Source organism: Arachis ipaensis, chromosome B05 (assembly GCF_000816755.2).
Source record: "Arachis ipaensis cultivar K30076 chromosome B05, Araip1.1, whole genome shotgun sequence".
Taxonomy (NCBI): Eukaryota; Viridiplantae; Streptophyta; class Magnoliopsida; order Fabales; family Fabaceae; genus Arachis; species Arachis ipaensis.
Window position 1 is genome coordinate 115,793,276 of NC_029789.2, and position 8,430 is coordinate 115,801,705.

The 8,430-nt window shown below is 36.6% G+C and overlaps 1 protein-coding gene across 1 annotated transcript in view; it reads left to right on the forward strand.

The window, feature by feature from the left end:
• Nucleotides 1-1,190, forward strand: part of LOC107642004 (probable calcium-binding protein CML25) — a 3,894-nt gene extending 2,704 nt beyond the window's left edge. The window contains exon 2 of the mRNA XM_021124292.1: nt 807-1,190. The gene's annotated coding sequence lies outside the window, so the exon portion shown is untranslated. The remainder of the gene's footprint in view (nt 1-806) is intronic.

Genomic DNA, 8,430 nt, shown 5'->3' on the forward strand with positions numbered 1-8,430 from the left:
TTAAAAATATAACAACAAAAATTTTAGTAAATTTCTAACCGATAATAAACCTCTTTAAATATTATCGTTACGATTCATTTCATACTTATTGGATTTGAATAACCTTTGGCTATATGAAAAGATTAGAAAACTAGATTTATTCTTTGAGTTCAGTAAAAAAAAATCAAATTCAAATTCAATTAGATAGATAAATTAAGAAGAAATTTTTTTTTTGCCCCTATTTTGGTTGCGTATATATATCCTTGTTTTTCTTCGCTTTTCTCTTTCTTCTCTTTTGCCACCTTTTCTATTCTCTGTTTGGTTTCTCCAAATTTCTTTCTTCCTTTCTTTGGCTCTCGAGACTTCATTAGTTGCGCTCTTTTGTGTCTCCTTCATCTCTTCATCCTCAAGGTTATTGTTGTTAAATCCTTTTTCTTTTCCTGTGTATATGAATGTTGCTGTTTTTGTGCTTTTCTTGCGTTTCCTGTATCCTCTTTAGTAAAGGGTTGTATCGATCAATTTTACTTTTTCTTTTATAAAAAATATTTGATCTTAACAATTTTTTGTCTTATTGGTGTTATTTGCTTTGATTTCTAGAAATTCTTCTAGTAAATGCCTTCTAGTTTCTATTTTTCATGTGTTTTGAGTTTTTGTTTTGGTACTTGGGTTTTCTTTGCCCCGGAGTAGTGGTGTCACCTTTTTAGGGGATAGTGTCGCTGTTACCATGTTAGTAGAAGCTGTGGTTTAATACTTTAAAAGGGATTCGATTTGTTTTGAATGTATCCAACTTTTTTCCTGTCTTTAGGCCTTTCTTTTTTCTTTTGTAGGTCTCGGTAAATCCATGTCTCGTTATATAGTTGTCATTATGCCTTCAAATATATATACCAGAGATTTTTATGTGGGTAGATTTGATCGTGTTGAGTGTTGTTTTTGTGGTGGGAACAAAAATGTCAGCGGAGTTCCGACTTACTCGGGCTTTTTGTAAAAATCAAAATGAGGAGGAGAACTATGATCTAGTAGCACTTGATCCTTAGGAGAGAATGTGTTACCTTTTTCTTGACAACTCGGAGCCTTATTTTATATAATATATGAATGCTTTTTTGATAGGATAGGAATTAAGATCCCTTTTACTGAGTTCGTAATGGGTATTTTATTTTCCTCCAAAGTATCTCCTTTTGAACTTCACCTCAATTCTTGGACATTCATGCGCATTTACCAGGTTGTATGCCAAGTCCTTGGACTTATTGTTTCTCTCTGATTTTTTTTTTATCTTTTTACTTGACAAAACCTTTTAGCTCAACCAAAAGACAGTAATGGACATCCTTCCAAGCTCAGCAAGGTCGAAAGATTTTTTTCATCTTTTAGGAATCCTTTTATAATTTTAAAAACTATTATTTTAATTTTCAACCTAGGGGAAACTTCCGACCTTTTTGGCTAAATGAAAAATCAGAATATATATTTCATTTGTACTAGAACTCTGAACCCGAGGTTGTTTGTTATCATTTGGATGACCTAGATGAGGAAGATGCTATGATTGTGGAGATGTTTCAATAGTGTTGTGGTCAATCTCCTAATCTACCCACCAAAACCTTACTAATTAGTAAGCCTAGTTACGTGTAAATCAAGTTAGGTAGGTTTCTGTAGATTCAGTTTCTGGCTTTCCTTTATGTCTGTTCTAACTGGAAATCATTTTTTCCTTTTCAGAGAGAATGATTAGTTCTTCAACTTCATATAAGAGGTTAATAGCTTCCAAAAAAAAAGTGCCTAGCGCCAAGCCCAGGAGGATCAGCAGGTGCAGCAGGTCAGTCAATCATCAAGCCCTTCTCCGACTTCTTCGCTTGTTCCTAGAACAGCATAGCCCTAGGTATAAGCTCCTAAGACTACTCCTAAGCTCCCTCCTACTCCAAGAAGAGAAATACCTTAAGCAGCAAATATAGGAGCTTCTTTGAATCTGATTTGGATGCTCAGGATTTTGTAGACGAATTCGTGATGCATGGCAGTGTTGTTGCTGTCAATGATGTAGGCTCAGGGGAGAATTAGGAAAGTTTAATAAAGGGTGGGATCTGTACGTTTGTTGTATGCCAGACTATATAGAAGAAACTAAAAGATTCTCCTATTAGGGCTTTGAAGGTTGAGTTGTTTGCATTGAAGACTTAGGTGGAGACCCTTTAGAAGAAGAAGAATCAACTTGAGACCGAGAAAAACGCCCTCAATTCGAACAACACAATGCTGAGAGGGATGATGAAGCAGGCAGACACGGATTATGAAGCAGCGTTGGTAGCTTAAAAAAAAGGCTAAGGAGAGCCATGTCCGAGTTTTTAGCAAAAAACTCAAGTTGGAGAAGGAGCTCGAGAAAATAAAACAAAATTATGAAGACTTAGAATACGCGTCAATGAAGTGCTTGGATGATACAGTAGATAACTTGAAAGCCCAATTTCAAGTCTTAGTTCTCGAGTTCAATATCTCAATCATAGATCCCGACAAGATCATGGTCGGTGATCAAATTGTCCTTATCCCAGAGGAGCCCAAGCTGGACAATCCTTAGACTTTTTCTTCTACTCTTGCTTCAACTGATGAAACCTCCCAGCCTGTTGAGGATGAAGCTGCTCCTACCTCTTCTTAGTTTCTTTTTCTTTTATATTGTACATTTGATGGCTTAGGTTGTGGGCTTTGAACACTTTTATTCTGCAATGGTTTAAGTACAATTTTATCTCCTTTTTTATGGCTTTTAATTTCTTGTTTATTTTCTTTTACTTGGCTTGTTACTTTTGTTTGTTGTTTTATATAACTTAGATTGTAAGTTATTTTGCAATTTTGGTTGTAGCCTGTATTGCGTATATAACTCGTACATCCCAACTCAGGCCTCGTCGCTTTTCTGTGCTGGCCAGATAAGGTCGGTTACAACTTTTGTGTTTTCTCGAGCTTGAGTGGGTGTGATTAACAAATAAAAGAAAACAGTTGAATGAATTTACTTTTTTATTGATGAAGTAATTTTACAAAATATGTATTAGTTGCTACTAAGAGTCTTATAAGTATCCACTCCTATTCCTTGCTTTGATGCCTCATTAAATCCCCTCCAGTAAAACCCCTTGGAGAAAAACTATGAAGTCAGAAAAAAGACTGCAGCTCATGTTATGCTTTTCTGGTCGTATTGAATACTTTCTGTAGGTCGGACACCAAGGTTGATTACTCCCTGCTCTTAACAAGCATGTTGTCCACATATACTTCCATTAGGGACCTGATGTGCTCGTGGAAGAGTTTGTTCATTAAAATTTAGTATGTAGATCTTGTGTTCTTTAGTACAAATGGCATTACTACATAGCAGTAATTCACCTTTGGAGTGATGAATGAGATCATCTCCTGGTCTGGGGCGTGCATGGATATTTTGGTTGTACTCAGAGTAGGCATCCACGAATGATAAAAATCTATAACCTGATATTGCATCTAGCAAGGAATCAATGCTAGAAAAAGGATAGGGATCTTTAGGACATACTTTGTTCATGTTAGTGTAGTCAACACACATCCTCCATTTTCTATTTTGTTTCTTGACCAAGATTACATTGGCCAACCAAAGCAGGTGCTCAATTTCCCTAATTAACCTGGTTTTAAAGAGAGCTTCCACTTGTTCCTATACTACACGAGTCCTTTCTTCACTTAATTTTCTTCTTCTCTATTGAATTAGTCTTGAACCAGGATATATTGATAGCTTTTGTCACATTAGCTCGTGCAAGATACCAGAGATATCAGACGCTTTCTATGAAAACAAATCCAAATTCTTTTGTAGGAGTTGGATTAGCTCCTGCTTGAGTTCTTGATGTCGTTTTGCTCTAATTGATGAGCGGATATTTTATACGCTTTTTGGAAATATTTTCATATAGTTTTTAGTATGTTTTGTTTAAGTTTTATTGTGTTTTCATAGGTTTTAGTGCAAAATTCACATTTTTGGATTCTACTTTGAGTTTGTGTGTTTTATGGTGATTTCAGGTATTTTCAGGCTGAAATTGAGGAGCTTGAGCAGAAGTCTGATTCAAAAGCAAAGAAAGGACTGCAGATGCTGTCAAGTTCTGACCTCCGTACACTTAAATGAGCTTTCCTGGAGCTACAGAAGTCCAAATGGTACGCTCTCAACGACTATGGAAGGCTAACATCCAGGGCTTTCCATATCTAGAGTTCAACGCCCAAAAAAGGGTCCCTAGCCAGCGTTCAACGCCCCTAAGGGACATTAGCACATGGCGAGACACTCAAGCTCAGCCCAAACACTACCAAGTGGGCCCCAGAAGAGGATTTTCGCACTCCTAAGTCTAGTCTATCATAATTCTGTAATCCTTAGTAATTAGATTAGTATATATAGGAGAAGATCACCCATATTTAGGATCTTCTTCCTCCCCCATTCGAATATTTTCATTACTTTTGTACAGTGCCTCCTAAGGTTAAGGTTAGGAGCCCTGCTGAATTTTATGAATCAATAATATTACTGTTTTCATTTAATATGTCTGATTCTATTCTCTTATGCAACCTCGTTCTTCATCTTATGAATTGAGGGTGACCCGTGACAATCACCCTTGTTCTACATGGGTTTCGTGCGATTCCTGACCCAGATAGCGTTGAACTAAAGCTAGAGATTGCATTGCGGATTCCTATAGAGCATCTGAGCAACTTTGGATATGTGACATATAATCCCATTGACTATAGGTGCGTGAAGTTTTTGTGGCGTTAAGGCTGGAATTAGAGAAGTAGCACTTTCTGATCTGGAAGATCTGCCTTGTCTGTGGCACCTTGAGTAGGATCGTGAAGGGAAGTGAACTGCTTAGAGTTTCATCTTCTGCTACAGTGAGAAACCTAGAGGTGGCTTGATGAGAGGACATGAGTCATCTCAACATGGTGGATTGCTGCAGTAGAGGAGGTTAACTTGATGAAAGGACATGAGTTAATCACTTACGGCTGCCATTGAAGGAATCAGAAGGTTATTGAAGAAGACAGTAAGAAAAGTTCATCCGGAAAGACAAAGCATCTCCAAAGCCTCAACCATTCTATACCACTGAATTCTCATCTCATTAGTAACGTTCTATTTAATTATTCATTTTATATGCTTTCCGTGACAACTTATAATTTTCTATCCGCATAACTAAAATCTACAAGGTGTCCACTGCTTGCTCAAAATAACAATCCTCGTGGGATCGACCCTGACTCACCTTAGGTATTACTTGGACGACCCGGTATACTTGCTGGTCAATCTGTGCAAATTCTGCGAAGCCAGTTTCGTGCACCAAATTTTTGGCACTGTTGCTGGGGATTGTTCGGATTTGACAAACTACCGGATTATCTTGTTGCTTAGATTAGGTACTTTTTACTATTTTGTTTGAGTCTTTTATTTTTCTTTTTTAATCTTTATCCTTTTGTTTGAGTCTTTGTTCTTGTTCTTGTTAAAGTTTCAAATTTTCTTGCTTTCTTTTAAAAAAAAAATTTTCAAAAATAGTGTCTTCTGTTTGAGTCTTGTATCAATCTTTAAGTTTGGTATTTTTTGAGTAATCTTGAGTCTTTAAGTTTCTTTTCTTTTCTTTTCTAAAATTAGAGTCTTTGATTTCAAAATTCTTAAGTTTGGTGTCTTTGAGTATTTTCCTTTAAAATTTTTGAAATTAGTGTCTTTGATTTTTCAAAGTTTTTAAGTTTGGTGCCCTTTAGTTGTTCTTTATTTGCTTTGAATTTTTGAATTTGTTCTTTGTGTTCTTTCTTGGGATTCAAGTTGTTCTTGTTTCTTTTTTTGTTTTGATCTTAAAATATTTTAAGTTTGGTGTCTTTTGGTGTTTACTTTCTTAATTTTCGAATTCTTTTTTTCTTAGATCTAAAAATTTTAAGTTTGGTATTTTTTGGTTGTTTTTCTCTTTCTTCATTAATTAAAAAAATTAAAAAATATATCTTTTCTATCTTTACTCAAAATATTTTTGAAATTTTCAAAAACTTTTTTCGAATTTAATTTTCAAAATCTTATCTTATCTTAATTCAATTTCAATTTTCAAATTTTAAAATTCAAAATTCAAATTTCAAATTTCAAATTTCAGAATTAAATCTTTTTCAAATCTTCTATCTTTTCTTGTTTTCAAATCTTTCTTAATTAGTTACTTGTTTTTTCTTTCTTCTTTTTAAAACTTTGTAACTAATTCTTCTCTCTCCTATTTTCGAAAACTTCATACTTCTTTCTCTCTCTTCTTTTTTCGAAATTCATCATCCAATTTTCAAATCTTTTTAGTTAATTAATTTTTATTTTCGAATTCAATGAATAAATAAAATAAAAACAAAAATATTTTAATTCTAGTTTCTCTTTTCACTTCTTAATTTTCGAATTCTCTAACCCCTTTTATTCGAATTCTTCTTTTCTTCTCTCCATCTTCATTCTTCTTCACATCTCACAGGGAGTCCTATATTCTTTGACATAGAGCTCCCATTATTCTTCTTTCTTGTTTTCTTTTTCTTGTTTATGAGCAGGAACAAGGATAAAGAACCTCTCTTTGATCTTGATCCTGAACCTGAGAGGACCCTAAGGAAGAGTTTACAACAAGTTAAAGCACAACATTCTAGAGGAAACCTCACAAAGCCATTTGAACAAGAGGCTGAAAACACAGATATGGCAGCTGAGCCGAATAATAGAGGAGATGCAAGGAAGGTTCTTGGTGACTTTATTGCACCAACTTCTGACCTCTATGGAAGAAGTATCTCCATACCCTCCATTAGAGCAAATAATTTTGAGCTAAAGTCTCAGTTAGTCTCTCTTTTGCAACAGAATTGCAAATTTCATGGACTTCCACTGGAAGATCCACATCATTTTTTATCTGAATTCTTGCAAATCTGTGACATTATTAAGACCAATGGAGTGGATCCTGAGGTCTACAGACTTATGCTTTTTCCTTTTGTTGTTAGAGACAGAGCTAAGATGTGGTTGGATTCTCAACCTAAGGAAATCCTGGACTCTTGGAAAAAGTTGGTCAATGCTTTCTTGGCCAAGTTCTTTCCACCTCAAAAGATGAGCAAGCTCAAGGTGAAAGTTCAAACCTTCAGACAAAGAGAGGGTGAATCCCTCTATGAAGCTTGAAAAAGATACAAGCAACTGATCAGGAGGTGTCCTCCTGACATGCTCTCAGAATAGTCTATCTTAGGAATCTTCTATGATGGTCTATCTGAGATATCCAAGATGTCCTTGGATCATTTTGCTGGTGGATCACTCTACTTGAAGAAAATGCCTGAAGAGGCACAGAAACTCATTGAAATAGTTACAAACAACCAATTCATGTATACTTCTGAGAGAAACCCTGTGAACAATGGGATAGCTCAGAAGAAAGAAGTTCTGGAAGTTGACACTCTAAATGCCATATTGGCTCCGAACAAGATCTTGACCCAACAGGTCAATATGATCTCTCAGCACTTGACTGGATCATAAGCTGCAACTGGTAGCACTCAAAATACCTCCTATGATGGAGATGCCTATGATCCAGATCAACCTTCAATGGAGGAGGTGAATTACATGGGAGAATCCTATCGAAACACCTACAACCCTTCATGGAGGAATCATCCTAACCTTTCATGGAAGGATCAACAGAAGCCTCAGCAAGGCTTTAACAATAATCAAGGTGGAAGAAACCAAAATAGGTTCAACAACAGACCACCATTCCCATCTTCTCAACAGAAGATGGAGACTTCTAAGCTAAGAAGAGCCTTTCTAACTGAGCAACCATAGTCTCTGAGCTCTCTAAGACCACTCATAGTTTCATAACTGAAATAAGGTTCTCCATTAGAAATCTGAAGGTACAAGTTGGTCAGCTGAGCAAGAGAATCCCTGAAACACTCCTAGCAAGAAGATCCCTGAGACCCCTCCTGACACTCTTCCTAGTAATACTGAAGTGAACCCAAGAGAAGAGTACAAGGTCATCACAGTGGACATTCAGGTCAAATCTGGAGGAGAGGAACTAGCATTAAATGCCAGTAAGAAAGACCTTACTAGGCGTTCAACGCCCACAAAGGCATCATTACTGGTGTTGAACGCCAGTAAGGAGGACCTTACTGGGCGTTCAACGCCCAAAAAGGCACACTCACTGGCATTGAACACCAGTCAAGGGACACAACCTAGATGTTCAACGCCCAAGGAATCACCATTATTGGTGTTGAATGCCAGTAAGAAAGCCCTTACTGGGCGTTCAACGCCCACTCAAGGCTTCCCTATTGAAGATCTGAAGGCAACTAAGGATCATGAGGATACTATAGAAGTTTCCTTGCAAGCCTTGTTGCAAATCATGGATTATGAGGATCACTCTTCCTCTGATGAGGAAGAGGAAACTAGGGAAGAGCAAGTTGCTCGTTACCTAGGAGTCCTCATGAACCTGAATGCCAAGCTGTTTGGCACAGAGCCATTGGAGGAAGAACCTCCAGTGCTCACCAAGGAACTCAATGCCTTGGTTCAGC